Consider the following 26,377-nt stretch of genomic DNA (forward strand, 5'->3'; position numbering starts at 1 on the left):
CAGTTCTGCAGGTTAGACGTCGGAAATGGTCTCCCTGGGCTAACAGCAGGTCTCGGGAGGGCTGGTTCCTTCTAGAGGCTCCAGGGGAGAACCTCTCGGCCCTCAGTCCCATCCTCCGTCTTCAGAGCCAGAGGTGTCTTGTCACTGAGACCTGCTCTGCCCTCCGCCTCTATGTTGAAGGGCACGAGATTCTACTGGGTCTCCCCATATAATCCAGGGTCACCTCTCCCTGTCGGGCAGCTGACTGGCAGCCTCATGTGTTCACAGTTTCCGTGCACCGGGAAGTGAGCATGTTTAGGGCCCCCATTCTGCCTCCCATGAGTCTGCAGGGCCTGACTTTGTAACTTGGGATCATGCTTAGGGTACCCAGATACAACAAACAAAAACAAACAAAAACACAGGGTGCCAGCTCAACAGGAAGTTTGGAGAAGCAGTGACTGATTTTTTAGTGTAAGTCTGTCCCAAATATTGTAGAATCCATCCAAACACTGCCGGACACCCTGTGTCTCAGCTGCAGGATGGCCGCGCTGCACACTTAGTGCGGGCCCAGAGCTGCCGGTGCAGAAGGGGGTTTCTGAGTTGGAGGAATGGAGGTGCGGTTTCCCCCCCAGCTTCCTCTGGATGCCAGGTGTGGACATACAGGGATGAGGTTCCCTGGGGCTAAACGAATGAACAGATTTTGAAAAGCAGAAGCTATGTCTGGGGGGTTTCTGGGCCTCAAATTGCTCAGAGACTTGCAGTGCTGGGGAGACGTTTTGCCTGCAGGCAGCAGGCTCTGAATTGCCCTTTAGCTCCCGACCTGGGGTGCAGCGAGAAGGAGGAGACGGAGGCAGGACAGCGCGGGGTGGTCAGGGACAGCGGTGCTGACGCACGGCTGCTCAAAGATGACTTGGAACTCAAGGCCCAGCTTGTTATTCTGGGGGTGGCTGGCTCCCAGTGTCTGGATGGGTCTGAGCCCCACCACCGCTGGCCTGGACTGGACTGGAAACCGTGCCCATTAACGACCCCTGGGCCACACAGAGCCCCCAGCTCCGGAGACCCCAGGGTCTGGTTTGTGGCTGTTTGTTGCCCACAGGCCCCTCCACCAGCTCCTTTCGGTGAGTGTTGATTCAGGGAGAACCGGACGGTCAGGCACTGGTTTGCTCTCTGGAGGAAAGCAGGAAGCTGAGAAAAGCACTTTGCTGCTGCCACACTGAGTGTGGACTTGTTTGCTAGAGAAGCCTCCGTGTGGTGGTGCAGGCCAGATCTCGGAGCAGTGCAGCCTTGGGGGCGAGGCACCCTCCCCTCCCCACGCCCATGGGGCTCTCCTTCGGGACTTGAGCACCAGGGGAAGTTCTTTCTCCAGAGCAGCCGTCTTGGCCTTCAGGCTGGAGTGCAGCTCACGGAGGCCAGGCAGCCAGGAGACAGTGGCTCTGGGATATTCCAGACACACTGGAGGGCTCCTGTGTGTGCACAGGGAAGGACGGCCGGTGAGCTTGAACTGAGGGTGCAGTCACCAGCCAAGTTTTCCAAGGAGGCGCCCTCCAGATTTACACCTGAGTGCAGCTTGCGATTTTTTCATTTTTTCATTTTTTTGAGATGAAGTCTTGCTCTGTCGCCCAGGCTGGGGTGCAATGGCACCATCTTGGCTCACCGCAACTTCCACCTCCCAAGTTCAAGTGATTCTCCTGCCTCAGCCTCCTGAGTAGCTGGGATTACAGGCGCGTGCCACCACGCCCAGCTAATTTTTGTATTTTTAGTAGAGACGGGGATTCACCATGTTGGCCAGGATGGTCTCAAACTCCTGACCTCAGGTGATCTGCCTGCCTCAGCCTCCTAAAGTGCTGGGAATACAGGGGTAAGCCACCGTGCCCAGCCAGCTTGCAATTTTTTTAGAGGTGTCTCTGAGTTCTCCAGCCACCACAACCCTCATAAAAGGGGGGTTGAAGCTCCCTTGGCCACAGGACATTGGAGGGTAACGTGTAAGAAGACCCTCTCAGGGAACCACCTAGTCCCGAATTCTCTCCCTTGATTCAGTAAGAAATTATAATTAATTTCTTTTTCAGTAAAAGGCAAAGCTATTTTTAAATTGCAAGCCTGATTGAATTAACAAAATGTTAGACAATTAGCCATCCTTTTAAAGTTTTTCATGTTCTTTAAAATGCATCTTGAATTTATTTATGTATTTTTTTCTGTTTCCATCCTTTTCCTGTGTCCTGGATGTTAGGCAAAGAGTGTGGCCTCCTAGATACCGACCTCATGCCATGTGGATGCAGTCAGGCCGGGGCTCTGGCGGTCAGGAGGGTGAGTCCGGAGCTCGGCTCTGCACCGCATCCTCTGCCCCGTTTCCCAAGGTTACTCCTGGACACACCTTTCTCTCCCACCCTATGGGGTACACGGCACCCATGGCAGCTTCTGTGGGACAAGAAACGGTGCAGGGGTGAGGAGGGCGGGAGGCGGAGGAAACAGATCTGGGTCTGGGTTTTGTCTGTGGAGTGGAAATGTAAGAACCAGGTGAGCTGACTGGGTGGCTGGGCCGTGTGGACGCAGATCAGCACTGCGCCATGCTGCTCTCGAGAGCCAAAGAGCCAGTCTACCTTGCAGGGCTGGGCCCGTCTGTTCCAGAAACCACGTCTGCAGCCATACGGCAGCAGCTGCATGTTGACGGCAGTGTTGGATCCTCTGACCACAGCTGAAGCTTTGACCAACAAAAGTCCCAGGGAGCTGCTCAGGGCGGGATCAGAAAGGAGGGTGCTTAGCAAGCCACACGCTGCAGACCCTCCCTGGGAGGCCGTGAGAGCACTTCTCTCCCTCACATTTTTGCTCTGGCGGCCATCGTGGCGCAGACCTTGGAGCAGGGGCAGCTCTTACCCCTGGGTCTGGCATCAGGAGCGTGTCCCACTGGCTGTGTTGCCACAGCCTTGAAGCCCCATGTGGGGCAGCAGCCAGATCATCACTGGGGGAGCCGGAGTCCATCAACCTCGGCCTCAGATCGGCATCCGCCCAGCCCTCCTGCCCCACATCCGAGCCATTTCAAGGGCTGCAGGGACATTGGGATGATGGGCAAGTGGGCCGAGGACAGCCCCAGGGAAGGCTTTGTCTGAACTCCTCAAATCACCGGGCGCTGACACTTGGGATTTTTGCCTTCCTGGCGCACCCCTGCCCCACATGCACACTCACATGCACGGTGTCAGCAGGATGTGGGTGCTGCGGAGGTGCCCCCACTTCTGTGTCTCCCACACAGCCCCGGGAACCTGGGCGCCCACAGGAGCCAGGAGCTGCAGCACAGGTCGGGAGGGGCCCTGCAAGCCTGTGGGGAGAAGGGAGCCGCCCCTGGGTCCCTTTCTCCAGAAACCCCAGACTGGGGGTGAGGGTATCTGGTGTGGGTGGCCGGGAGTCGGTGCTGCACATTGAACAGGGTTGTTCCGGCACCGTCTCTGTCCGCTCATGCAGCCAAGGGTCAGATTTGCACACCCCGAGTGCAAGGGGACACCTGGGGCGCCCTCCTCAGCGCCTCCCTGCGGGGCAGCCCTTCTGTGGGGTGCTCTGTGAGGAGGGCCTGGGGTCCAGTCTGCAGGAAACTGGATGGAGTAGGCCAGGGCCTGACCGTCTCCCCCATCCCAGCCCCAGGCCTTCCCTTCCCCCTGCCTGTATGGGTGATCCCACCCCCGCCCACCTGGCTTGCCAGTGAGGTTTGCAATGCCTTCTCTTCAAGGCTTTGAGTAGACTAATTTGTACAGAATTTGCCAGAATTGACAACCTGCAGGTATGATTTCCAAAAATGTAACTGGCTTTTATGACCTGCCCTAGGGCCGAGAAGCGTGACCTTTTTTCCCCAACTGCTAAATTGCCAGTCCTTTGGAGCAAGAGTGTCCTCTACATAAAGGAGCGGTTAGACTAATTTAAAACAGTATTGACCTTTCCTTCCTGCCCTTTTCATTTGGACTAAATTACAGGGTGCAGCTCTGCAATTCGCCTTCTGGTCTACGAGTGACCCCGAGTCAGCACCCACCTTGCCTTGCTGCTTAATCAAGGAGAGCGCTGCTGCTGGTGATGCAGGGCAGGGCACCATCCACCAACGCCCCGACCCAGGGTCTCCCGTGGGGTCAAGGTTGCAAGGAAGGGGTGGGCCAGGGGCGAGGCCTGCCTCTGTCCACAGGCAGACACAGATGCCGCGGCTGGGAGGACCTTCGTGGCCCTCTCCTAACTGAGGCCCCGAGAGGGGAGGAGGCTGCAGGGATCACCCAGCCCCTCAGGGCAGCACTCAGGCCAGCCTCAGGGCCGTCAGCCAGCCCGGCCGGTATCCCTGACTCTTGCTTCAGGTCCCAACACTCCATTTCAGGGGGACACTGGGCCCTCCCCAATAACTCCCCACTGTGTCCCAGGAGAGCCTCCAGCTGGCCAAGAAGCCTCATCTGGCTCACAGCTTTGCTGCCCTTAAACTGAGTTCACAGCAGGCCCTGGTGTCAGTGCAGCCTTGGCCCCCAAGGGTGACACATCCGCGCCTTTCCGTGGATCCCAGGCTGGTGTGGGGAGGGTGTCAGGTGGGCAGGTGGGCTGCCAGGATGGCTGGCACAGGGATTCCTGGGGCCTGGGACATCTAGGGATGGGAACTGGCGGGTGTCCTGGGGAAGGGAAGGATGGCCCGAGTGTCACTGAGGCCTTGAGAATGCCCTGAGCAGAGGGAACGAAGTGTCCTGGAGGGCGGCCCAGCCAACGCCTCCCGCAAGGGTCCAGTGGAAATGTAAAAGCATCTTGGGGGCCGGGCGCGGCGGCTCACGCCTGTAATCCCAGTACCCTGGGGGCCGGGCGAGGTGGCTCACGCCTGTAATCCCAGCACCCTGGAAGGCCGAGGTGGGCGGTTCACAAGGTCAGGAGATCGAGACCATTCTGGCTAACACTGTGAAGCCTCGTCTCTACTAAAAATATAAAAAATCAGCCAGGTGTGCTGGTGGCATGCTCCTGTAGTCCCAGCTACTCAGGAGGCTGAGGCAGAAGAGTTGCTTGAACCCAGGAGGCAGAGGTTGCAGTGAGCCGAGATCGCGCCACCGCACTCCAGCCTGGGTGACAGAGTGAGACTTCATCTCAAAAAAAAAAAAAAGCAAGGCAGGGGCAGGGCGGCCAGGTCTTTGGTCTAAGAAACATGCTCAGCTGATGACAGGGCCTATGAGTCTCAGTGGTCCGGCATGAGCATCTACTACATGCCTGAGCCTATTGTGTGCCTGAGCGCCTACTGTGTGCTTGAGTGCCTACTGTGTGCCTGAGCATCTACTACATGCCTGAGCACCTGTGCCTGAGCATCTACTACATGCCTGAGCACCTACTGTGTGCCTGAGAGCCTACTGTGCCTGAGCACCTACTGTGTACCTGAGCATCTACTGTGTGCCTGAGCGCCTACTGTGTGCCTGAGCGCCTACTACGTGCCTGAGCACCTGTGTGCCTGAGAGCCTACTGTGTGCCTGCACACCTACTGTGTGCCTGAGCATCTACTGTGTGCCTGAGAGCCTACTGTGTGCCTGAGAGCCTACTGCGTGCCTGAGCGCCTACTACGTGCCTGAGCACCTACTGTGTGCCTGAGCGCCTACTGTGTGCCTGAGCATCTACTGCGTGCCTGAGCATCTACTGTGTCCCTGAGCGCCTACTGTGTGCCTGAGCGCCTACTGTGTGCCTGAGCACCTACTGTGTGCAGCCCCCTCAACCCCAGGCACTTCCCAAGCAGAACATGTGATTGAGAGCTCCCAGATGTGGCCCCCACTGCCTTGGCAGCTCACTGATGGCTTACAGAGCACTCCTGGTCTTGGCGTTTAATACATGTAATGAATTTATAGCACCCAGTGTATACTGGAAATAGTTTAACTTATCAGATCCCTGAGTCACTCACAATCCCCTTTTTCAATTTCCTGAAGCTACTTGGTTTGAGCCAATACTCCAGTCGTGACCCAGCGTGGGCAACCTTTTCCTGTAAAAGCCAGATCACCAGTCAATGTTTGTCCCCAGGGGACATTTGACAGTGTCTGGAGATATTTTTAATTGTTATAATTAAACGTATAATAGGGAGAGGATGCTACCGCCATCCCATGGGTGAGGCCGGGGAAGCTGCCACGCTGCCGCAGTCAGAGCAGCCCCCGCCAAGAACCTCTGTCCCAGATGCCGGCAGCGCACGGCTAAGAGCCTGGCCCACAGTCCTGAGGGCACACTGGGAGCTGAGTGTTGCGCCGCATAACAACGGAGGCTTTGGATAAATCTCCCCAACCTCTGTCTGATCGCCTGCACCCAGGGATGATCTCCCCAGCCCCTGTCTGATCGCCTGCACCCAGGGATGATCTCCCCAGCCTCTGTCTGATCGCCTGCACCCAGGGACAGAGATGGCATCTTGGGCGGGTGTGGGTCATCGCAACACATGTGTGTGACTAAGTTCCAGGAGATGCGGGCCTGCCTGCCAGGTGCTGGTACTTTTCCGGGCCTGGGGGTGGCATGACTGACACACAGGTGCCTCCCGCTCTTGGGGTTACCTGTGGGGTTGCTGTGAGGCCGAAGTCACAAGTGAGTTGAACAGCCTGGGGAACAGGTGTGGTGCAGGTGGCCCAGCCTGCAGGCCAAGTTGTGACAGAGGCCGTCTCTGCAGCCAGTTCTCACCCTAATGTGCTGGCAGCCAGCCCTGCTGAAACCCCAGCGTGTTAGGAAAAGAACAACTTTCTCGGAATGTGCTTCATGGTCAAAAACGGGCCCCATCAAGCAGGTCCCCTGGTGCAAGGTCTCCAGGCGCCCTCCCTCTGGGCTTCCGGCGTTGCTCTCGGGGTCTGGCTGTGCTCGGTAGGGAAGTCAGGGTCAGGTGCGGTGGGAGGCTTATCCCACAGGAGGCCAGCTACTCTCCCATTAATGCATAATGATGTGGTCACAATGACTCCATATTTGTACAGTAACTACCCACCCTAGGGTTTACCTGATGATTTTACTCGGAGTTAGCATGTGAATCAGGGTATAATTACCCTGCATAATTGTTCAATCTCATAGTAACACTTTAATTTGCAAAGCAAAAATAACCATGTGATTACCCTGCAATTACGTGATAGTTACTAATCAATTACTTCTATAGAGTTTGCGGTGTGTTTACAGACTGGCTAATGCCCATGTGCCCTTCCCTGAGTAGTACCATGTTCTCAGGTGCCTGGGTGACAATTGTCTGATGAGCTATGTCTGTCGTCAGCAAAGCTCAAGTCAGCTCTGGGTCCCCAGCTTGGGACCCTCTCCCAGCAAGCTCCGGGGGCTGCCTGAGACCCCAGCCTGCAGGTGCTGCCGCCTCCCCACCACCGCCGCCAGCCTCCCCACCCCTCCCACTCTCAGGACGCTCCGAGCCTGAGCCCGGTGCTGGGCAGGTGTTCTGATCTCACCTGTTACACCACAGCTGCAGGCCAGGTGCTGGAGACGCTCATGATTGCAGCAAGAGGAACAATGGTAGCCTCTGCTCAGAGCCTCCACGTGCCTGGTCCTGAAAGGAAAGGCTTCCCCTGGAGGGGTTGCTTCATCCTCGCTGACCTGTGATCCCGGAGCTGCAGCCATTCCCATCTGGAGGTGAGGAAACTGCGTCCAGACACGAATGCGTCTCCCAGGTCTACACGGCTGATGCGAGGAGGCCCATGCCTGTCTAAATCCGGAACCCACGCCCTGGGCCCCTGCAGGCTGAGGTTGCAAGGGGTTCCCTGGAAGGCACGGCAGGTAAACCTGGGGCCGTGCTCCCTCCTGTTGGGCAGGGATAACTTCTGCACACCTTTGCCCATTTCTCTGGGGCATTCGGGTGCCCTGGCATGGAGCCACCTCGTAAGAAATGGAAGAGGACACTGCCCAGGGGTCAGGCACAGGGGCCCGATGGTGACTGGAGCCCACACGCACACAGAGCCTGGGAAAGGCGGCTACAAGAGGCTGTGAGCACAGAGCCGCCGCCTTTCCTCTCTTCCTGATTTAAAAAGCGGCTGTAAAAACGAGTGTGTACAGAATGGGCTCTGGGGCCAGTAGCACATGGAAATGGAACACGCGTGTCATGCATGGGCCTGGAACCACACAAAGGTGGGAGGGGTTGGGGCTGTACCAGGCTGAGGAATGAGCATGGAGGGCGAAGGAGCAGCAGCAAACTGTGGGCTTGCGGTCTCGCCAGTTGGGATAGACATGCCACACCACACAGAGGGCAAGGGTGCAGGGACGCAGGAGCGGCACTTCCCCCTCCCATGAGAACCCAGCTGATTCCAGTGAGGTGTCCGTGGGACCCCGGCACAGCCCCTGAAAAACAACTCAGAAGGAAGAAGGGCCCTGTCCCGGGAGCCTCGTGGCAGCCGGAAGAGCAGAGACGTGAGGAGGGGCTGCAGGGTGGGGAGTGGGGACCCCTGCACCAGGAAGCCCACTTCAAACATGGAGGTGAGGCTTGTTTTCCTGCTCGCTGCTTCCTGGGCCCAGCAGGGTCAACCCTGGAGTCACAGGGGTCCTGTGTGCCTTCACCCAGTGGGTCTAGACACATCTTTGCACACCTCACCCTTGCTGAGCTCTCAGCACAACTTTTTCTGCCCTTAGGAATCAGTGCCTCACTCAGCCCAGTGTTTGCACTTGGCAATCAGAGTGAGCTCTGGATGCCACAGACAGGGTCATGAAGCTGGTGCAGCCGGAGCTGGGCTCACCCCAGCCGACAGCACCACCCCTCACGTCCCTCAGCCCCTCTTTCTCCACATGCAGCTGGGGCAGGGGAGGGAGGACAGCCGCACAGCACTCTGCCAGCTCAGGTCTCCTCTAGAAAGACCCCGGTGACCACTGCAGGCTGTTAGAACAGCTGAGGTGTTCTGTGTCAGATTCACGCACACGCGTGTGCGCACACACACACACGTGTTCACACACGCCCAGAATCATGCCTCCTGTGGACACAGGCCTTCTTAATAAGTGGACGTCCACCCACGGGAACGCAGCTTGGCTTGGGCCCTGTTTTTGGCCAGTCTGCAGGGCCAGGGCCTGATTCTGGTAAGGACCACGTGAGCTGCAGGCCCCAGGACCCTCCCTGAGCAGTGCCAGGACCCTCCGCTCCTGCCAGGCCCTGCAGTGGCCCACGGTGATGAGGCAGGTGCACATGTCTTACCTGGGAGCAGAACGTTCTTGGCTGGACATCTGGTCTGAATGGAAACACTGTACTGAAGTGAGGCAGGATGCTGTGTGGGTCACCCCAGAGAGGCCGACCTGCAGACGTGAACGCAGGTGACCAGGTGCCACAGGGGTGCAGTCGGAGGCAAAGGGGCTCTCGGTGAGAGGGACAGCAGCCCTTGGGAGGGGTCCGGGGCACCCGGGAGAGGACCAGGGGAGCCTTAAACACGGCGCTTTCCCAGAGGGCAAGGCCGGGGTGCTTCATTCATCTTAAACTCCTGTCTCCGTGCAGCCTCACAGGCAATCCCAGAGCTCCTAGCGGCTCCCACCATCCTGGACTCCCACAGCCCCTTGAGTGATAGCTGGGCACCTCTTTCTGGAGACCCCTGGTTGAGCAGCTAGACTTGCATTTCAAACTGTCTGAAATCCAAAACGAGAAATAATGATCTGTAGTCAGACTCAAAATAAATGACAGGAGGAAACTCCGCATCGTTCTGTTTTATCCGGTCGTTTCCTGCCTCTGCTTCCAGCGGTGGCAAAGCTCAGAGATTGTCTAAATCCTCACTTTAAATGAAGGCCGAACTGACCACAGGCTCCCACAGATGTTTCTTCTAATTTGTAAAAGGTAAATGTTCTGTGTACTAGAACACACACACACACACACACACACAGACAGGCACGCATGGAGACACAGACATGTGCACGCATGCACACACGGCGGGGAGAGGCTGCAAGGCCCTCGGATTCCAAGAGAAGCACATCCTTAATGATACATATGATAATTAAAGAATACAACAAACACAATTAGCATATGTTTTAAACAGTTTATTAGTGAAGCTTACCATAAAATCAGAATAGAGTGCTCCAGGGTTGGTTGGGATAACAGCTTCTAATCCTTAGAGTCATAAAATCCCTGGCTTAGAAGAAATGGGCGTCTTTAAATGATGGAATCAGCAGGCCTGAGCAGCCCCGCCTGAATGTTGCCAGGCAAAGGTGACGTCGCTGCAAAGCCAGGCGGGATGAGGGTGTGACGACGGGACTGGGCCTCTGCCGTTCGCGGCTGGGAGCTGCAGGCAGCACGCACGGGGGTGTTCTCGCAGGGTGGCAGGACCACCATGAGCCCATGAGGGGACCAGGACACAGGCCTGGCTCGGTTTGCTGACGGCCTTGGCCAGGTGCACCCGAGGACAGTGGAAGTGGGTGAGGCAGAGACCCCTGTCCTCTGCCCGCGGGGTCAGCCCATGGACCCTGTCAACCGCCCGCTGCTCAGATGTCCAGCCTCGGACTTGTTGGTTCGGTGCTAAGACCCTGTGGCCACCCTCCCTCTGCTGTTCCTGAGATCCAAGTGGCTCTGGGCTCAGCGGAGCGTCCAGGAAGGTCCTGGGCTCTGAGATGCCCTGCAGGCGAGGGCTGGGTTGGACAGGCAGAGGACAAACGAAGATTGTCCCAGCTCAGACCAGAGCAGAGTGGATTCTCATCAGACATCATGAGTTCCTGCTTTGCAAAGTGGAGAGAGAGCAGCGGTGGAGTGCATGTCGGAACTCATTTCTGTAGGAAAATGGGAGCTTCAGATGGGAAGGAGCCGCTCTGTCTGGGTGAGCTTTGTGCCGGGCACAGCACTTCACACCTTCACCCTGAGCCTCCTCTCTCTACTTTCTGCAGAGGGTGTTTTTGTTGTTTTCTTGTTTTGTTTTTGGCCCATCTTGGGATCTCCTGGAATTTCGGGTCAGTGGGATGCTGAGGGAAGAGAGAGCTGAGGAGCTGACGCCACACATGTTGAAGCCCCCAGTGTCCAAAAATGGGTATGGGCCAGCGTCCAAGCCTCCAGGTTTCTTCGGGAAGGAGCGTGGGCCGGTGTCGGAGCCTCCAGGTTTCTTCGGGAAGGGGTGTGAGCTGGTGTTCAAGCCTCCAGGTGTCTTCCGGGAAGAGGCGTGGGCCTGAGAGGCGGTAGGTGTGGCCAGGCCAAGAGTGAGCCCTGATACCCGCCAGGCACCAAGAAGGGACACGGGCAGCTGTATGCAGTGCTCATGACTGTCCCCAGACCAGAAGCTGCTTCCCCTCCGGGCGTCCGTGATTGTTTTTCCAGTTTAACATCTCTGGCTGAGGCTTGGTGATGAGGAACGCCTCAGTGAAAGGGAGCTGGTGGTTCGAAGCTGCCAGGGCCCCAACCCCACACGTTGGGAACCACCCAAAAGGGCAAGGAACTGGTGCTCTCTGACCTGGCACACGAATGTTTGGAAACGGCCCAGGAGGCAGCTGTTAGGGCTGTCTTCTCCTGGCAGGAGCACAAAGTCTCTTCAAGAGAGGCCCCGCTGGGGGCGTCCAGGAGACACAGGCCCCTGAGCCATGGCCACCAGGCAGACTTCGCAGGCCAGCAAGCCGTCACGTGCCACCTTTCCTGCAGGTGAGACTCCTCAGCTGGGCCACACCCGGAAGCACCCCCACCCTGGGCGAGGAGGGCACTGGGGGAGCCTCTGGAACGGCTGCTGTGGCCCCATGGCAAGGTGGCCACCCACGGAGCTGAATCGTCCACACACACAGCAAGAGGACTGCAGCCTTCACCTGGGATTGGGGTCCTGAGAACAGCCAGGCAGTGGCTGCCACCAAGACACCACACCCACCAGGCACCGCCCCGTGGGACAATTGGCCTCATGTTGAGGATCCGAGAACACAGTGACCACGGGAGAACGAGCGAGCCTCCGGCTGCTCAGGCTTCAGGCTCCCAGCCTGTCCACCTCCCTGGCCTGCCGTGGGGGAGCAAAGGCCTCTCCCGTCCTGCCCTCTGCACTCCAGGGTTTGGATGACTCCTGTTGTTCTGCTGTCAGAAAGCCCCGGGGCCCTGGTGCGGGCACTCAGTGGCCCATGGACTAAGCTGGTTCCTGCTGTTTGAAATGCAAAGAGGAGGATCCAGTTCACAAAACCTCAGCCAGAACCTCCTGAGCCCAGTCTGGGTACTCAGTGACCCAGGATCCGGTTCACAAAGCCTTGGCTGGAACCCCCCTGAAGCCCTGGTCCGGGCACTCAGTGAGCCATGGACTAGGGCGGCGTGCCTATTCTGTGGATAACCTCACCCGCTGGGCCTCATGGGTTCCTCCAGCTGGTGTTTCTGTGTCTCGTGTTCATAGATCAACCTGCACAGCCAGAAGGAGAGATCCGCGTGAGAGTCCGACCGGGAGGAGGAGGAGTGTAGCGCTGACCTTACCCGCCCGCCTCAGTACCATGCCTGGTTTTCCCACTGGGGCCCGCTCGCCACCCTCTCCAGCCTGCTTGACGGTCCCTGTGGCACCCATGGACTCAAGCCCACCCACTGCTGGGCCAGCTCACACCGTCACCAGCCCCCTCAGAGGCTGTTCCTGCCTTCTGTCCATCCTGAGCCGGGGATTGGGCCCAGACCACCTGCCTCACGGGCCACCCTGCCATTGCCCTCTCCTTGGGACCTCATGGCTCTGGGTGTCCCCCCACCCACCCTGGCATTGATTATATGCTCTCTCCTTTTCTAGGCACCCCAAATGGAAGCCCTGGTGGAGATAAGGACTTGGACGAAGCTAGTGTGTTTGGGATGTGAGACCAGGAAGCTGAAGTGAGGGACGGAGCGCACAGTGAGACAGGAAGAGACAGCAGCCCATGGAGGGCCGTTTCACAAGAGCTGGGGCTCAGGCCTGCTGGGGGCCCTCTGGGACACCACGGAGAACGCACTTCCAAACTGTCCACCGACGCTGGGGAGGCTGGGGCATTTATCTGCCCACTCCCATCCCCATTGGTTGGTGATGGCCCCAGGCAGGGTGGTGCCTCCTCTGCACCCCACCCCCCACAGCCCCCGAGCACCCGTGCACAGCAGCAGCCGCTCTCCTCCCCTGACAGCCAAGCAAAGCGATGCCGATGCCGGGAGGGCTGGAGTCCTGGATGGGCGGTGGCGGCCACAGTGCGTGGAGCTGTCCGCCTCCCTGGTGCTGAAGCCCAGAGAGAGAGGTGCTGCCGCGGTGCACACAGGCACCTCCCTTGACGTTTTCTCTCAATTTTGGGGGTGTGAGTTTTATCCCTTCAGCCAGCCTCTGGGGTCTTTAAGGCAAGGGCCCCACATCCTGCTTCCATATAGCCAGCCCCTTCGTGCCAGCGCAGAGGTGGGCACAGAAATTCAAACTCAGTACCCAACACCAGTGATTCCTGCTGCGGAAGGTGTCCCCAGAGGCTGTTGATGGATGAATGGGCAGGAGGCTCTTACGGATCAGAGAAACACCTGAAGGAAACAGGAAACAAAAGCACGCTTGGCTTTTCGATACTTTGTGTCTCTGTCGGGGGATGACCTCTCCCAACTAGAGGGGCTAGAGGAGCCCCAGGAGGAGGCGGGAGTGGTGGGGAGGCCACAGGAGTCCCACGGTGGGAAGAGCAGGGCTCCTGGCCACTCGGGTTCCTGCAGGCACCACATTCCTTCATCCCATGGCTCACTAAGCTCCTCCCTCGTGCCAGCCACGGTTTCTACGTCTCTAGCCCTTTATCTGCCGTTATTTCTGAAATTGCCTAAGTTTAACTGCAATGGTGCCATTACTTGGGGACGTAGTTCATTTTCATTGAGGCATGCTAATTCTGTCCAGTGATCTTAGACACATGTGACATCTGTGGCTCAGGGTTTATGAATTTCAGGAAGGTCAGGCCGTGGATGGGGCTACATGAGACCACACAGCACCACATCCATAGATGGCACCTTATTCTGCTAAAGCTGGGGACACAGCCAGCCCAAGATCCCAAGAAGAGGAACGGCGCTCCTTACCTTCTTCTCACTTGACCCTCAGCTGCATCACTTCCTCTAGGAAGGCCTTCCCGCCCTGACCAGTGCCCCTCACAGCCTTCCCAGGTCAGTGACCCCCTTGTCCGTGTGTGACCACATATGGTGAGCTCGGCCTTTGAAGCCATGACCATGCATGTGTTTCCCACGCCTGGTTCCTGAGCCCCTGGCCCTGTGCCCAGCACACAAAGAATGCTTAAAGGAATCACTCACCCTCATTCACTTCAGCCCGCCAGGAACAGGAGCCACTCCACAGGGGCCAGCGTGCTCTGAGGAGATTTTGAGCATCTGTGTCCAACAGGCCAGGCCTCGGCAGGACTGTTCAGGACCCAGACCAGGTTCTGCAGGGCTTCAGAGGGGACTCACACAAGGAGGGGTCCCCCAGGAGGCAGAGAGGCACAGATCTCTTCCCATGGCAGGGTCCAAGTGCAGCCCCTCAGGTGGGCAGAAACAAGAGGGAAATTCCGTACTCCTGGAGAGAACTGGGAAAGGCCCATCGATTTCACCCCAGGGAAGCTGAATCTGCCGTAAGGAAAAGGGGCCAAGTGGAATGGGGCTCCCTCTGGAGCTGTTCAGGCTCCTGCAGGCACCACCCAGAGCTCAGATTTCAGCCACAGCAGCCCCTCCAGCAGCTTTGCATGGGACACCAGGAGGGTGGGCGTGCTGGTCCTCACCCTAAGGCTCTTAAGCATACCTCAACTGGTTATGCTCCCAAAACTCCCGTGAGAAGGATGCGGTGAACAGCTTCAGCTGCTGAAAATGCAAGGCCGGAGTCTGTAGGAAGTGCCAAGCTTATGGCCATGACACCAACACTGCCACATGGACACGCCCTCCGATGCTTGCAGCCTCTGTCCGCACTGTGTCTCCATCCACCAATGGAACGAGTTTGTCCCACCACACTGAGACCCTCCTGGACCAGCAGAGGAACTCAGACCTGGGGAGATGGTTTGGGGCAAAGCACAGGAAGCCTGCAGGGAAAGCACGCACCGCGCCTCCCACCTGTGCCCAGAGCTGGGAGAAGATGGACCCAGCTGCTCCCACCACCGCGTCTGTGCCTCCCGCATCTGTGCCTTGCCCCCAGCCTGTGAGCAAGCACCCATGCTCCAAGGCAAGCCGGCCCACCTGTCCTTAAGGGGTGGCCCCCTGGTTGCTGTGCCATCAGATGCTCCTGCTGCTTGTCCATGCCCATCAGGATTCAAACATGCTCAATCTCCCCTACCTAACAAAGCAGCAGCCCCTTGACCTCATGTCCCCCTCGCTGTGCCCCCAGCTTCTTGTCTTTAATGCAAAACTCCAGGAAGAGTTGTCTAAATTTGTTCATTGATGGGGCCCCTACAAACAGATGGGGGGAGAGACACTGAGATTTGCTGCAGGGGCTGCTGGGGACTGAGTGTTCTGGGGCTGCTGTAACCAAGGACCAAACTAGGAGGCTTCAAACAACACAGATTCACTGTCTGAGTTCTGAGGCCAGAAGCCCAGCACCAAGGTGTTGGTAGGCTGGTTCCCTCTGCAGGCTCTCTGAGAATCTGTTCCTCACCTCCCCCAGCTCCTGGTGGCCCCGCGCATCCTTGGCTTGTGCTTGTGGCTGCATCTCTCCAGTCTCTGCCTCCATCTCATATGGCCTCGTCCTCTGTGGCTGTGTCTCTCTTGTCTCTCTATAAGGACAACAGGGACTGGATCAGGGCCCATACACTTCAGTACAACATCTTAACTAAGTACATCTTCAAAGGCCTTATTTCCTAATAAGGTCACATTCCGAAGTTCTGGGAAGCTCATCGATTTTGGTGGACACCATTCAATCCAGTATAGGGAGGTTCTTTCTGGCACTACCCTTTGTTGGAGGGCGGGGCGGGGGAGAGGGTTGTCCCAGTTGAGGTAGGGGGCAGGGCTCCATATCCTGGGATGGAGGCTGACCCTAAGGAGGGATGGCCCTGGGAAAGAGACTCAGCTGTGAGCTGCTAGCAAACCCCTGTGCTGAGAGGGGTCTGGGTGGCCCACTGTGTGCACCCACGTGTGCCCTCCACACTCCACCTCCAGGAGGACTCTGGAATCTTGAAAGCACCAAGAGAGAAGAAATTTGTCACATACAAAGGATCCTCTATTAGATTGCGAGCCAGTTTTTCATCAGAAACTTTGGAGGCCAGATGGCAGTGGGCCAATATATTCCAAGTGCTAAAATAAAATTTAAAACAAACAAACAAGAATCCTATAGCTGGCAAAACCATCTTTCAAGAGTCAGGGAGAAACTAAGACATTCTCAGATAAACAAAAGCTGAGGGAGTTTGTTATCACTAGACCTTACATGTAAGAAATGCTAAAGGGAGTCCTGCAAGATGAAATAAAGGACACTAGACAGTAACTAGAAGCTGTATGAAGAAATAAAGGTCTCAATAAAAACAAATACTTGGCCAATTATAAAAGTTAGCATTATTGCCACAGTGGTTTGTAACTGCAATTTTGTTTCCTATATGATTTAAGATACTAATACTTTTTTAAAAAGTGATTAGTCAAAACTAGCACTACTGTAAAATTGGTTTGTAATTCCACATTTTGTTTTCTACATAATTTAAGAGACTAATGCACTTAAAAGAATTATTAGTTTAGATTTAATTTGTGACATTAACAACTGAAAAGGGTAGGGACAGAGCTATAAAGAAGCAGAGTTTGTGTATGTTATCAAAGTTAAGCTGCTATGAATCCAAATTAGAAATTTAATATGCTAAATGTAATGCCATGGTAACCACAAGGAAAATAGCTATAGACTGTATACAAAACGAAATGAAAAATTTAAACATTTCACTAAAATATGAACTAAACACAAAAGACACTAATGTAGGAAATACAGGACAAAAACTCTAAGGCATATAGAAAACATAGCAAAATGACAGAAGCCAGTCCTTCCTCATCAGTAATTACTTTAAGTGTAAATGGGTTCGACTCCAGTCAAAAGACAGAGATTGAAAGAACGAATAAAAACATACGATCCAACTATATGCTATCTTCAAAAGACTCACTCTAGATCCAAAGACACAAATAGATTGAAAGTAAAAAGATGGAAAAGATATTCCATGCAAATAGCAACCAAACAGAATAGGGGTAGCTATAGTAATATCCAACAAAATAGAGTTTAAAATTTAAAAAGAGACAAGAGCAAAGACAAGGGCATCATATATTAATAAAAGGTTCAACACAGCAAGAAGATATAATGATTATAAACATTTATACATCTAACAACAGATAATCAAAATGTATGAAGCAAAAAACTGACAGAGTTGAAGGAAGAAATAGACAGTTCTATTAATACAGTAACAGTTAGAGACCTCAATATCCTCTCTCTATAATAGATAGAATAATCATACAAAAGATAAATAAGGAAACAGAGTTAAACAACACAATAAACCTACAAGATATAACAGACATATACAGAACATTCTACCCAACAGCAACAGCTTACACATCCTTAAGTGCACATGAAACAATTTCTAGGATAGACTATGTTAGTTTACAAATTAAATTTCAATAGATCTTAAAAAGATAGATATCATACAAAATAACTTCTCTGATCACAATGGTATGAAATACAGACCAATATTTTTAATAAACATTGATGCAAAAATCCTCAATAAAATACCAGCAAATCAAATTCAGCAGTATATTAAAAGGATTATGCCCCAGGACCAAATGGGATTTATTCCTGGAATGCAAGGATGGTTCAGCATATGAAAATCAATCAATGTAATATGCATTAACAGAATGAAGGAAAAAAACCACATGATCATCTTAATTGATGCAGAAGAAGCATTTGACAAAAGCCAATATCCTTTCATGATAAAAACCATTCAACAAACTATGAAACTATGTCAACATAATGAAACTATGAATGAATGAATGAAACTATGTTCATATAATGAAACTACATCAACATAATGAAATACATATATCAGAAACCCACAAAGAACATCATATTCAGTGGTGAAATACTGAAAGCTTTTTGTCTAATATCAGGAACAAGGGAAGGATGCCTGCTTTCACTACTTCTATTTGACATAGTACTGGAAGTCTTATCCAGAGTGATTAGACAAGAAAAATAAATGGCATCCAAATTAGAAAGAAAGAACTTAAAAAAAGTCCCTGTTTGCAGATGTAAAATACACTAAATATGACACACACAAAAAATGCAAGAACTAATAAATGAATTCAGCAAAGTAACAAGATGGAAAGTCAACAGATAAAAATCAGTTGTATTTCTATACACTAACAAGCAATCTGAAAAGGAAATTAAGAAAACAATTCCACATATAATCGCATAAAAAAGAATAAAATACTAGGAATTAACCTAATCTAACCAAAGAGATGAAAGACATACAATAAAAACTACAAAATATTGCTGAAAGAAATTAAAGAAGAGATAAATAAATAGAAAGACATCCCACGTTCATGTATTTACTTAATATTGTGAGAATGGCAATACTATTCAAAGCAATCTACAGATTTAATGTAATCCCTATCAAAATCTCAGTGACGTATTTTGCAGAAATAGAAAAACCCATGCTAAAATTTGTATGGAATCTCAAGGAACACTGAATAACTGAAGCAACCTTGAAAAAGAAAAAAAAACAGAGCTGGAGAACTCACACTTCCTGATTTCAAAACTTGCTACAAAGCTACAGTAATCAAAATAATATGGTACTGACATAAAATCATACATATAGACCAAATAAAATAGAATGGAGAGCCCAGAAATAAACACTCACATACATGGTTAAATGATTTTTTTACAATGGTGCCAAGACCATTTGATGGGGAAAGGACAGTCCTTTCAACAAGTGTTTCTGAGAAAACTGGACATCCACATGAAAAAGAATGAAGTTGGACCCTTACCCAACAAGATATACAAAAACTAACTAACTGGATCAAAGGCCTAAATGTTCAACATAAACAAACTTTTAGAAGAAAACTGCTGTGGTTGGATTTGGTTGGTTTGGCCCCGCCAAGCCTCCTCCTGTGGAGATCTGATCCCCAGTGTCAGAGGTGGGGCCTGGTTGAAGGTATTTGGGTTGTGGGGCGGATCATTCACAGTTTGGTGCTATTCTCGGGGGAGTGAGTTCTCACTCTTAGTTCCCACAGGAACTGATTGTTGAAAAGAACCTGCTCCCCTCTCTTGCTCCAATGCTCTTGCTGTCTGATCTCTGTGCACTGGCTCCTTTGCTTCCCCTTCACCTTCCACCATGAGTGGAAGCTTCCTGAGGCCCTTGCCAGAAGAAGATGCTGGTGCCATGCTTCCTGTGCAGCCTGTGGAACCATGAGCCAAACAGATCTCTCTTCTCTATAAGTGACCCAGCCTCAGGTATTCCTTTATAGCAACACAAATGAACTAAGACAAACACAGGGCAAAAGCTTCATGATATTGGATTTGGCAATGATTTCTTGGATACAACATCAAAGGCACAGGCAACAAAAGAAAAAACAGACAAATTGGGCTTCATAAAAAGTAAATATTTTGTGTAACAAAAGACTATTTTTTTAAGAACAAGGGTCTCGCTCTGTTGCCCAGGCTGGAGTGCAGTGGCACAATTACAGTGGCATGATTACAGCTCACTGCAACCTTAAACTCCTAGGCTCAAGTGATCATCACACCTCAGCCTCCCAAGTAGCTAGGACTACAGGCAGGGAGCACTGTGCCAGGCTGTTGTTTATCTTATGTCTTTGTAGAGACAGGGTCTCACTATGTTGCCCAGGTTGTTGACCCTCAAGTGATCCTCCTGCCTCGGCCTCCCAAAGCGCTGGGATTACAGGCAGAGTGAACATGCCCAGCCAAAAGACAATATTAACAGGGAAAAAAGGCAACCCAGAAAATGGGAGAAAAGATTTGCAAATCATATATCTGATAAGGGATTGATATCCATAATATACAGAGGACTTCTAAAACTCAGCAACAACAAAAAACCTAATTCGGAAATGGGCAAAGGACTTGGATAAACATTTCTCCAAAGAACACATACACATGGCCAGTAAGCACACGAAACATCGCTAATCACGAGGAAAATGCAAATCAGATCCACAGTGCGATGCGCCTCACACCCACTGGGGTGGCTACTGTGAGAAAAAACCGAAAATAACAAATGTTGGTGAGGATGTGGAGAAACTGGAACCCGTGCACGGCTGGTGGGGGTGTAAAATGGTGCCACCACTGTGGAAAACAGGATGGCACTCCCTCAAAAAACTCAGAATAGAATGACCATGTGATCCAGCCATTCCACTTCTGAGTGCACCCCCAAAAGAATTGAAAGCAGGGTCTCAAAGATAACCTATAGCAGATGGGCATGCTGTGAACCCATGTTCATAGCAGCACGGTTCATAACAGCTAATATGAACCCCATATCCACTGAAGGATGAATGACTATACAAAATGTGGTCTATCCACGCAATGGAATATTATTCTGCCTTTAAAAAGGAAGGAGATTTGCCCATGCTACAACGTGGATGAAATTTGAGGACTTGATACAAAGTGAAATAAGACAGTCGCAAAAAGGCGAATCCTATATGATTCCACTGGTGTGAGGTACTCAGTCAAATTCATAGACAGAAAGTAGAACGGTGGGTGCCGAGGCTTGAGGGAGGGGGGATGGGAGTTGTTTAATTTGGACAGAGTTTCAGTTTTACAAGATGAAACTTCTGGAGTTCTGGAGGTGGACATTTGTGATGACCGCACAACATTATGAACAGACTCAATACCACTTAAAATGGCTAATAAGGTATATTGTGTTATGCATATTTCACTACAGGCCCAGGCCTTAAGGAACTGGCACTTCTTGTCTCCTGGAACACTCACTTTCGGAACCATCACCATGCCACGTGGGAGCTCAGGTTGCCCGTGGAGACATCCATGGAGACGAACTGATGGCTGTGCCAACTCACGTCTTGGAGATGGGTCCCGCAGACAGGGTTGAACTGCCCCAGTGGACACTGTGGAAGAGAAAGATGACTCCTCCCAGCCTTGCCTTAATCAGCGTTCTGATCCCAAGAAATTACCACTTTTTAAGCCATTCACAAGTTACATCAAACTTCAATATCTGCCCTGGGGTCCCACTATAAGCTGTCCACGGGATATGGCAAAATGTGAAACTCAGAAACATCTTCTGTTCTCAAAATGTGGCTTTATTTTATTATTTTGAGACGGGGTCTCACGCTCACCCAGGCTGCAGAGCAGTAGCGTGATCATGGCTCACTGAAGCCTCAACCACCTGGGTACAAGTGATTCTCCCACCTGAGCCTCCCAAGTGGCTGGGTCCACAGGTGCGCACCACCATGCCTGGCTAACTTTTTTTTTCCTTTGTAGAGATGCGGTCTCACTATGTTACGCTGTCTGGTCTCAAATTCCTGGGCTCAAGCGAGATTGGCCCGCCTCGGCCTCCCAAAATTGCAGGATTGCAGGTGTAAGCCACCGTGCCCAGCCACAAAGTGTGCCTTTCTTTAAATGTGTTACCTAGGTACCAATGACTTTTTGAGTAGACCAAAAACAAAACAACAAAAAACCATTAAAAAGATGTATATACCCAACTTTCCCACCTTCCCACAGGACTCCGAATTTAAGAACTGTTAGCATATAAAACTCTGTGGGGGTGGCCCCCTGCAGAGGCTTCAGGGAAATCAGATGTGACCGGAGACTCCGAGCCTCCTCCCTTAAAAAGAGGAAACCGTGCAAAATGCAGCTCCAGAAAAAAGTCCTGATCTTCTAAAGTTTCCTGATGACAGGTGTGGGACAGATTCCTGGGGACTGGAGAAGCCTCCGGGGAGGAAGTGTCCCTGTGTGTCCAGCCTGTGCAGGGAGGGGAGGGCACAACGCGGGGCTGCAGCTGGCCCCAGGGAGAACCCCCGACCTCCAGGGAGCCCCTGCACCCTTGGACCAACAGCCCCCAGGGTGCACAAGGCCACCCAGGTCCTCCCGAGAGCCCTGTGAACACTTGGGGATCCAGCCCAACTGGGAAGGTAGCTGACCAGTCCTGGGGGACATTTCAACTGCCCACCTCAGTACCAGCCACAACCCACAAGGTGCCAAGCAATCTCAGGAATTCCTGCAGGAATGGGCACTCAGGTGGATTCCAGAGTCCCACGTGCCAGGGCCCAGGGTCCGAGCCTTGCCCTCAGATTTGAAATGCATGTCTCATTTGTAGTATCATTTAGGACCCTCGACGAGGCCCCTCCAGTTCAGGTGGGTGCTGCCTGTCACCAAAGTCTACCCCCAGCTGGGACCCAGGGCCACTGGGGCCTCTACATTGGGAAGTCTTCTCCTTCAGAGCAGGCCAGCCCCCTCTGGGCTGGGCTGCCCTGGGACCAGGCCCTCTCCTGGGGTCCCGAAGGCCTCAAACTATCCCAAGGCCTCATTCCCCATCCCTGGCCCGCTAGAGAGGAAGCCATGAGCACCCCGGGGGAGGGTAGGCTGGGCTCCCCTAGAACACACAGACCTGCCCCCCAAGGGAGGCATCCCCCTGAAGCCTCTCCTCTGCAGCTCCCAAGGGGTCCAGGGGGCTGCCCAGTGGTCCCCGCTCAGGGCCTCTTGCAAAGGAAAAGCTGAGCTGCCAGGAGCCCGGCGACCATGGGGAGAGGCGGCCTCCAGGCAGTCAGCAGGCCACCTTATCATCATTACGCTGCTAATTAATTCCCAGCTCATTGCATTTCCTGTGGCTAATTTGCACTCAGGCTGATTTGATTAAACTCATCTCTATGCTAATAAATGTGTTTTCCATTTGTTTTAGTGACTGAAGGAAGAGAGTTTGATATTTACATGTTTCGAGGTTTATCAGAAAAAAATTGCAGCATCTGAATTAATTTCTCTCTGATTTACAAGTTTGTAAAAAGGATCACGGGGTCAACAGCTTCCCCCAGGCCCCTCTCCCTGTGCCCTGTACCGACCCCTCGGGTCCTGCCTGGCATGGGGGTGCCTGTCCCTCCAGCCCCCCAGGCCCTCCGTGGAGCGGGCCCCTCCCTTCCTCTGCGGGGAGTGGGCTGCCCCAAGCTCCTCTCTGCTGAGAAGTAGCTGCGTTCTGGTGGGGGGTCGAGGGGCAAACCCCGACGTTCACATAGCCCCAAGCCTGAGCAGGCAGCTAGAACCGCGCTTTTCCCCTTCACCCATCCACCTAATCTCCTGACCGCGAGCCTCTGCACTGGGACCCGGGAGCCTGGGGGACGCCCCCACCCCCCGTCCCGGCCTCGGGCGTCCTCGAGTCTCGGCCCCGCGTCCCCAGCACTGCCCTTGCGGGGTCTCGGGGCGCGCGCCGTGGGGGAGCTGAGACCTCGGCGTTCCACGGCTGTGGGTGCGAAGGGGGCGCCCGTTCCCGCCAGGCCTCCCTCCGCCCGGCGCCCCGCTGCTGCCCCCGGGCCCGCGGCCCCCTGGGAGGGCGGGGAACACCACCGGCTCCGCTGCGCCTCTGGGCGGGCTCTCCCCCCGCCGCCCGTGGGAGGGGTCGGTGGGCGCGCGGCTCCAAACGCCCGAGCTCGGCCCACCCGGAGGAGCCCGGCGGCCTGCGCGGCGCCTGCTGCAGGCTCTGGGGTGCGGTGGGGTCTGGGGGCGGGGCGGGGGGTGTGGGACCTGAGTCCAGAACCGGGACCGGAGGGTCAGAGGCGCATCCGCAATCCCCGGCGGGAAGCCGCGGGGCTGGGCCTCGAGGGGCGAGGCTGAGAATAGTCGGTGCCTGCGGGGTCGGGGGCCCGGAGAGGAGCGGCTTTGGGGGCGGGGGCGGGAAGGAGCGGGTCCTTAGAGTGGGTGGGAGAAGCGGTGGGGTGGAAACAGGCAGAGCCTGTAGGGTACAGACGCGGGATGGGCGGAGCTGGGAAGCAGCCTTGTGGGCGGAGCTAAGAGGGGCGGGGCCTTATGGGGCGGGGCTTGTGGGGCTTTTCCAGACAGAAGCACGTGGGTCCACACGGTCAGCGCTAGACCAACCTTTAAGCCTCCAGCTGTGAGTGCGAGCCAGCGTTTTCTCAGGAGCATTCCTCAGGGAGGAATCAGGGCTTGGAGGCAAATCACTGTTGATCTCATCCGGCCTGACTGGCCTCTGACTCAGTCTCCTGTACTTCCAGTGGGGTGGGCTCTGAACCCAGGGATCTGTCCAGGCCTGTCACCGAAAACGGTGTGGGGCTGGACAGGGTAGCACGTGAGGAAGGCCCTCTCTGAAAGGGGAGCTGGGCCTCCCACCCACCCGCCTCTGGAAGGAGAAAGAACCAAGTGAGATCTTCAGATGACTTCACTGAAATTTATGGTGCGAATTCAGGGGCTGAGCTGCAGAGAAGGGTAGGTGTCCTGGGTCACTGTCCTCGCAGAGCTGCTGCGCCTGGCGCAGTGCCCTCTCACCAGCTGGGGCACCCGAGAGCTGGGGACCGAGACAACCCCTGTGAAGCTGAGTGCCGACCAAGGGGCCAGAGTTTACACCAGACCCTAGTAACATGACCCCTTTACAGATGAGGAAACCAAGAAAGGAATGAGGTTCAAAAATGAGCTCTTCAATCTTCCCAGCTCCCCAAGGTCACATCCTCACTGCAGAGCCAGCACTCCACCAGACAGGAGTTGTCCAGGACCCATGCCCTAGCCCACCATGTTGGGCTGTTTCCCCCACCCAGCCTCCCTGTCTGGCTCCAAATCCTTCGGGCATCTCTGTTTTACCAGCAGGGTTTGGCAGCTCCAGCACCCAGCAGAGTGTCTACTTCAGGTTGCCTCCACCCCTGCCCACACTCAGCTCTGGCAGCCTGCTCTCATCCTCCACCTGCATCTGTCCCCTGTCAATGACAAGGGCTGAATGCTGGGCAAAGGGGACATGGTACTGGGCACATGCTCATCTAATGTGGCATGAAAAGCCGAGTAGCAGAGCCACGTTGACCAACACAGGCTCAGAGTTTTGCCTCCTGGTACTAGAATGAATTCTAGGTATTTGCAAATAGACTCGTGTTGACTTCAGAAAGTGAAAGAATTGTTATTCAGCTAAATATTTTGTTTCATTAAGTGGGATGGGAAATAGGGGCCGGGCGTAGTGGCTGACACCTCTAATCCCAACACTGTGGGAGGCCGAGGCAGGAGGATCACTTGAGCCCAGGAGTTCAAGACCAGCCTGGGCAATATAGTGAGACCCTGTGTTAAAAAAAAAAAAAAAAAAAAAGAAAAGAAACAGAGGGAAATGGCCCAGCCTCCTGGGACTCCATATTTCAGCATAAACACAGTGTCACAGTCAACAGCCCGGGGCATGCAGACCTCCTCCTTGGGTCAGCAGAGTTTGGAATAACACCAGGAAGTGCCCCAAGTACGTCTGTCCTGCCCGCCTGCCTGAACTGCAACTCTCAGGAGAATCTCTGACATTTCCATATCCTCTTCTCAAGGGACAAGCAGAGGAAGGCTCTCCCTCTGCCTCTGCTCCTTTGGGGAATTGCTGTGGGAGGGGGGGGTGTGTGGGGGGGGAAGAACAGAGAGACTGGATCAAGGAAGGCTGAAGGTCTGACTGAAGTTAGTAAAAAGACGTGTGTTCCCAAAGACACCCAGACAGAGCCATTATCCAGGGCTGTGTTCAAGGCAAGCCCAGTTGCGCTGGGGTTTGTTAAAGCTGCTCGAAGGTCTCCCAGGCTGGCAGGAGTGAAGGCTGGAACATAGTGTCGTCAGCACCTTGGAGAGGGCCCCCAGGCAGAGAGCTGAGTCCTGGCCTGATCCCAAGGACAGCAGACCAGGCCAGCTCAGGCCCCCCCGGCCCTGGGGACTGGTGGGCACAGGGCCCAGTCCCTCTCCAGACGGTGTTGCCAACAGCCCGCAAGGACGCCGGGCCCAGCCTGCCTCCCTGTGCTTCCCAAGTGTTGGCTTTCCTCCACCAGGGCTTTCTGACACCAGCCTCTGATGAGAGATGGCAGCTCAGCTCCGATGGGGGAACAGGAGCCTCTCTGGACCAAGCATTCTAACTGGCCTCTAACCAGCAGTTTCAGAAGGCCAAGAGCTCATGAACAGAGCAAGTCCAGCTGCCCTGAGAAGCCGCATGTGCATGCATGCAGGGCGAGGGGCCATGTGTCTCCCAGAGCCGGCACCTCCACTGGAGAGCAGGGACCCGGTCCTCCCTCCCAACCCCGCAGCATCTCCTTGGATGGTGCTGGCCCTGCACTGCAAAAGCAGGAAGAGGTCTGACCTCTTTAAAAACTCCCTCTCGGCCAGGCACGGTGGCTCACACCTGTAATCCCAGCGCTTCGGGAGGCCAAGGCAAGCTGATCACCTAAGGTCAGGAGTTCGAGACCAGACTGGCCAATATGGTGAAACCCTATCTCTACTAAAAATACAAAAATTAGCTGGGCGTGGTGGTGTGCACCTGTAATCCCAGCTACTCAGGAGGCTGAGCAGAAAAATCACTTGAACCAGGGAGGCAGAGGTTGCATGAGCCAAGATCATGCCACTGCACTCCACTCCAGCCTGGGCGACACAGCAAGACTCTGAAAACAAACAAACAAACAAACAAGCAAACAAACAAACAAAAAAAA

The 26,377-nt window shown here is 54.0% G+C and overlaps 1 long non-coding RNA gene across 1 annotated transcript; it reads right to left on the reverse strand.

Moving 5' to 3' along the window:
• Window positions 1–9,964: 9,964 nt before the first annotated feature.
• On the reverse strand, window positions 9,965–24,057 carry LOC116460826 (uncharacterized). Its single transcript, XR_004245923.2, has 8 exons — window positions 23,820–24,057; window positions 20,712–20,845; window positions 15,417–15,534; window positions 15,002–15,211; window positions 14,574–14,789; window positions 14,093–14,361; window positions 13,245–13,333; window positions 9,965–12,227 (listed from the first exon to the last, which is right to left on the reverse strand). It is a non-coding gene; the product is annotated as an uncharacterized LOC116460826 (long non-coding RNA).
• Between the last annotated feature and the right edge of the window lie 2,320 nt (window positions 24,058–26,377).

The sequence above is a fragment of the Hylobates moloch genome, unplaced genomic scaffold, assembly GCF_009828535.3.
Source record: "Hylobates moloch isolate HMO894 unplaced genomic scaffold, HMol_V3 SCAFFOLD_21, whole genome shotgun sequence".
Taxonomy (NCBI): Eukaryota; Metazoa; Chordata; class Mammalia; order Primates; family Hylobatidae; genus Hylobates; species Hylobates moloch.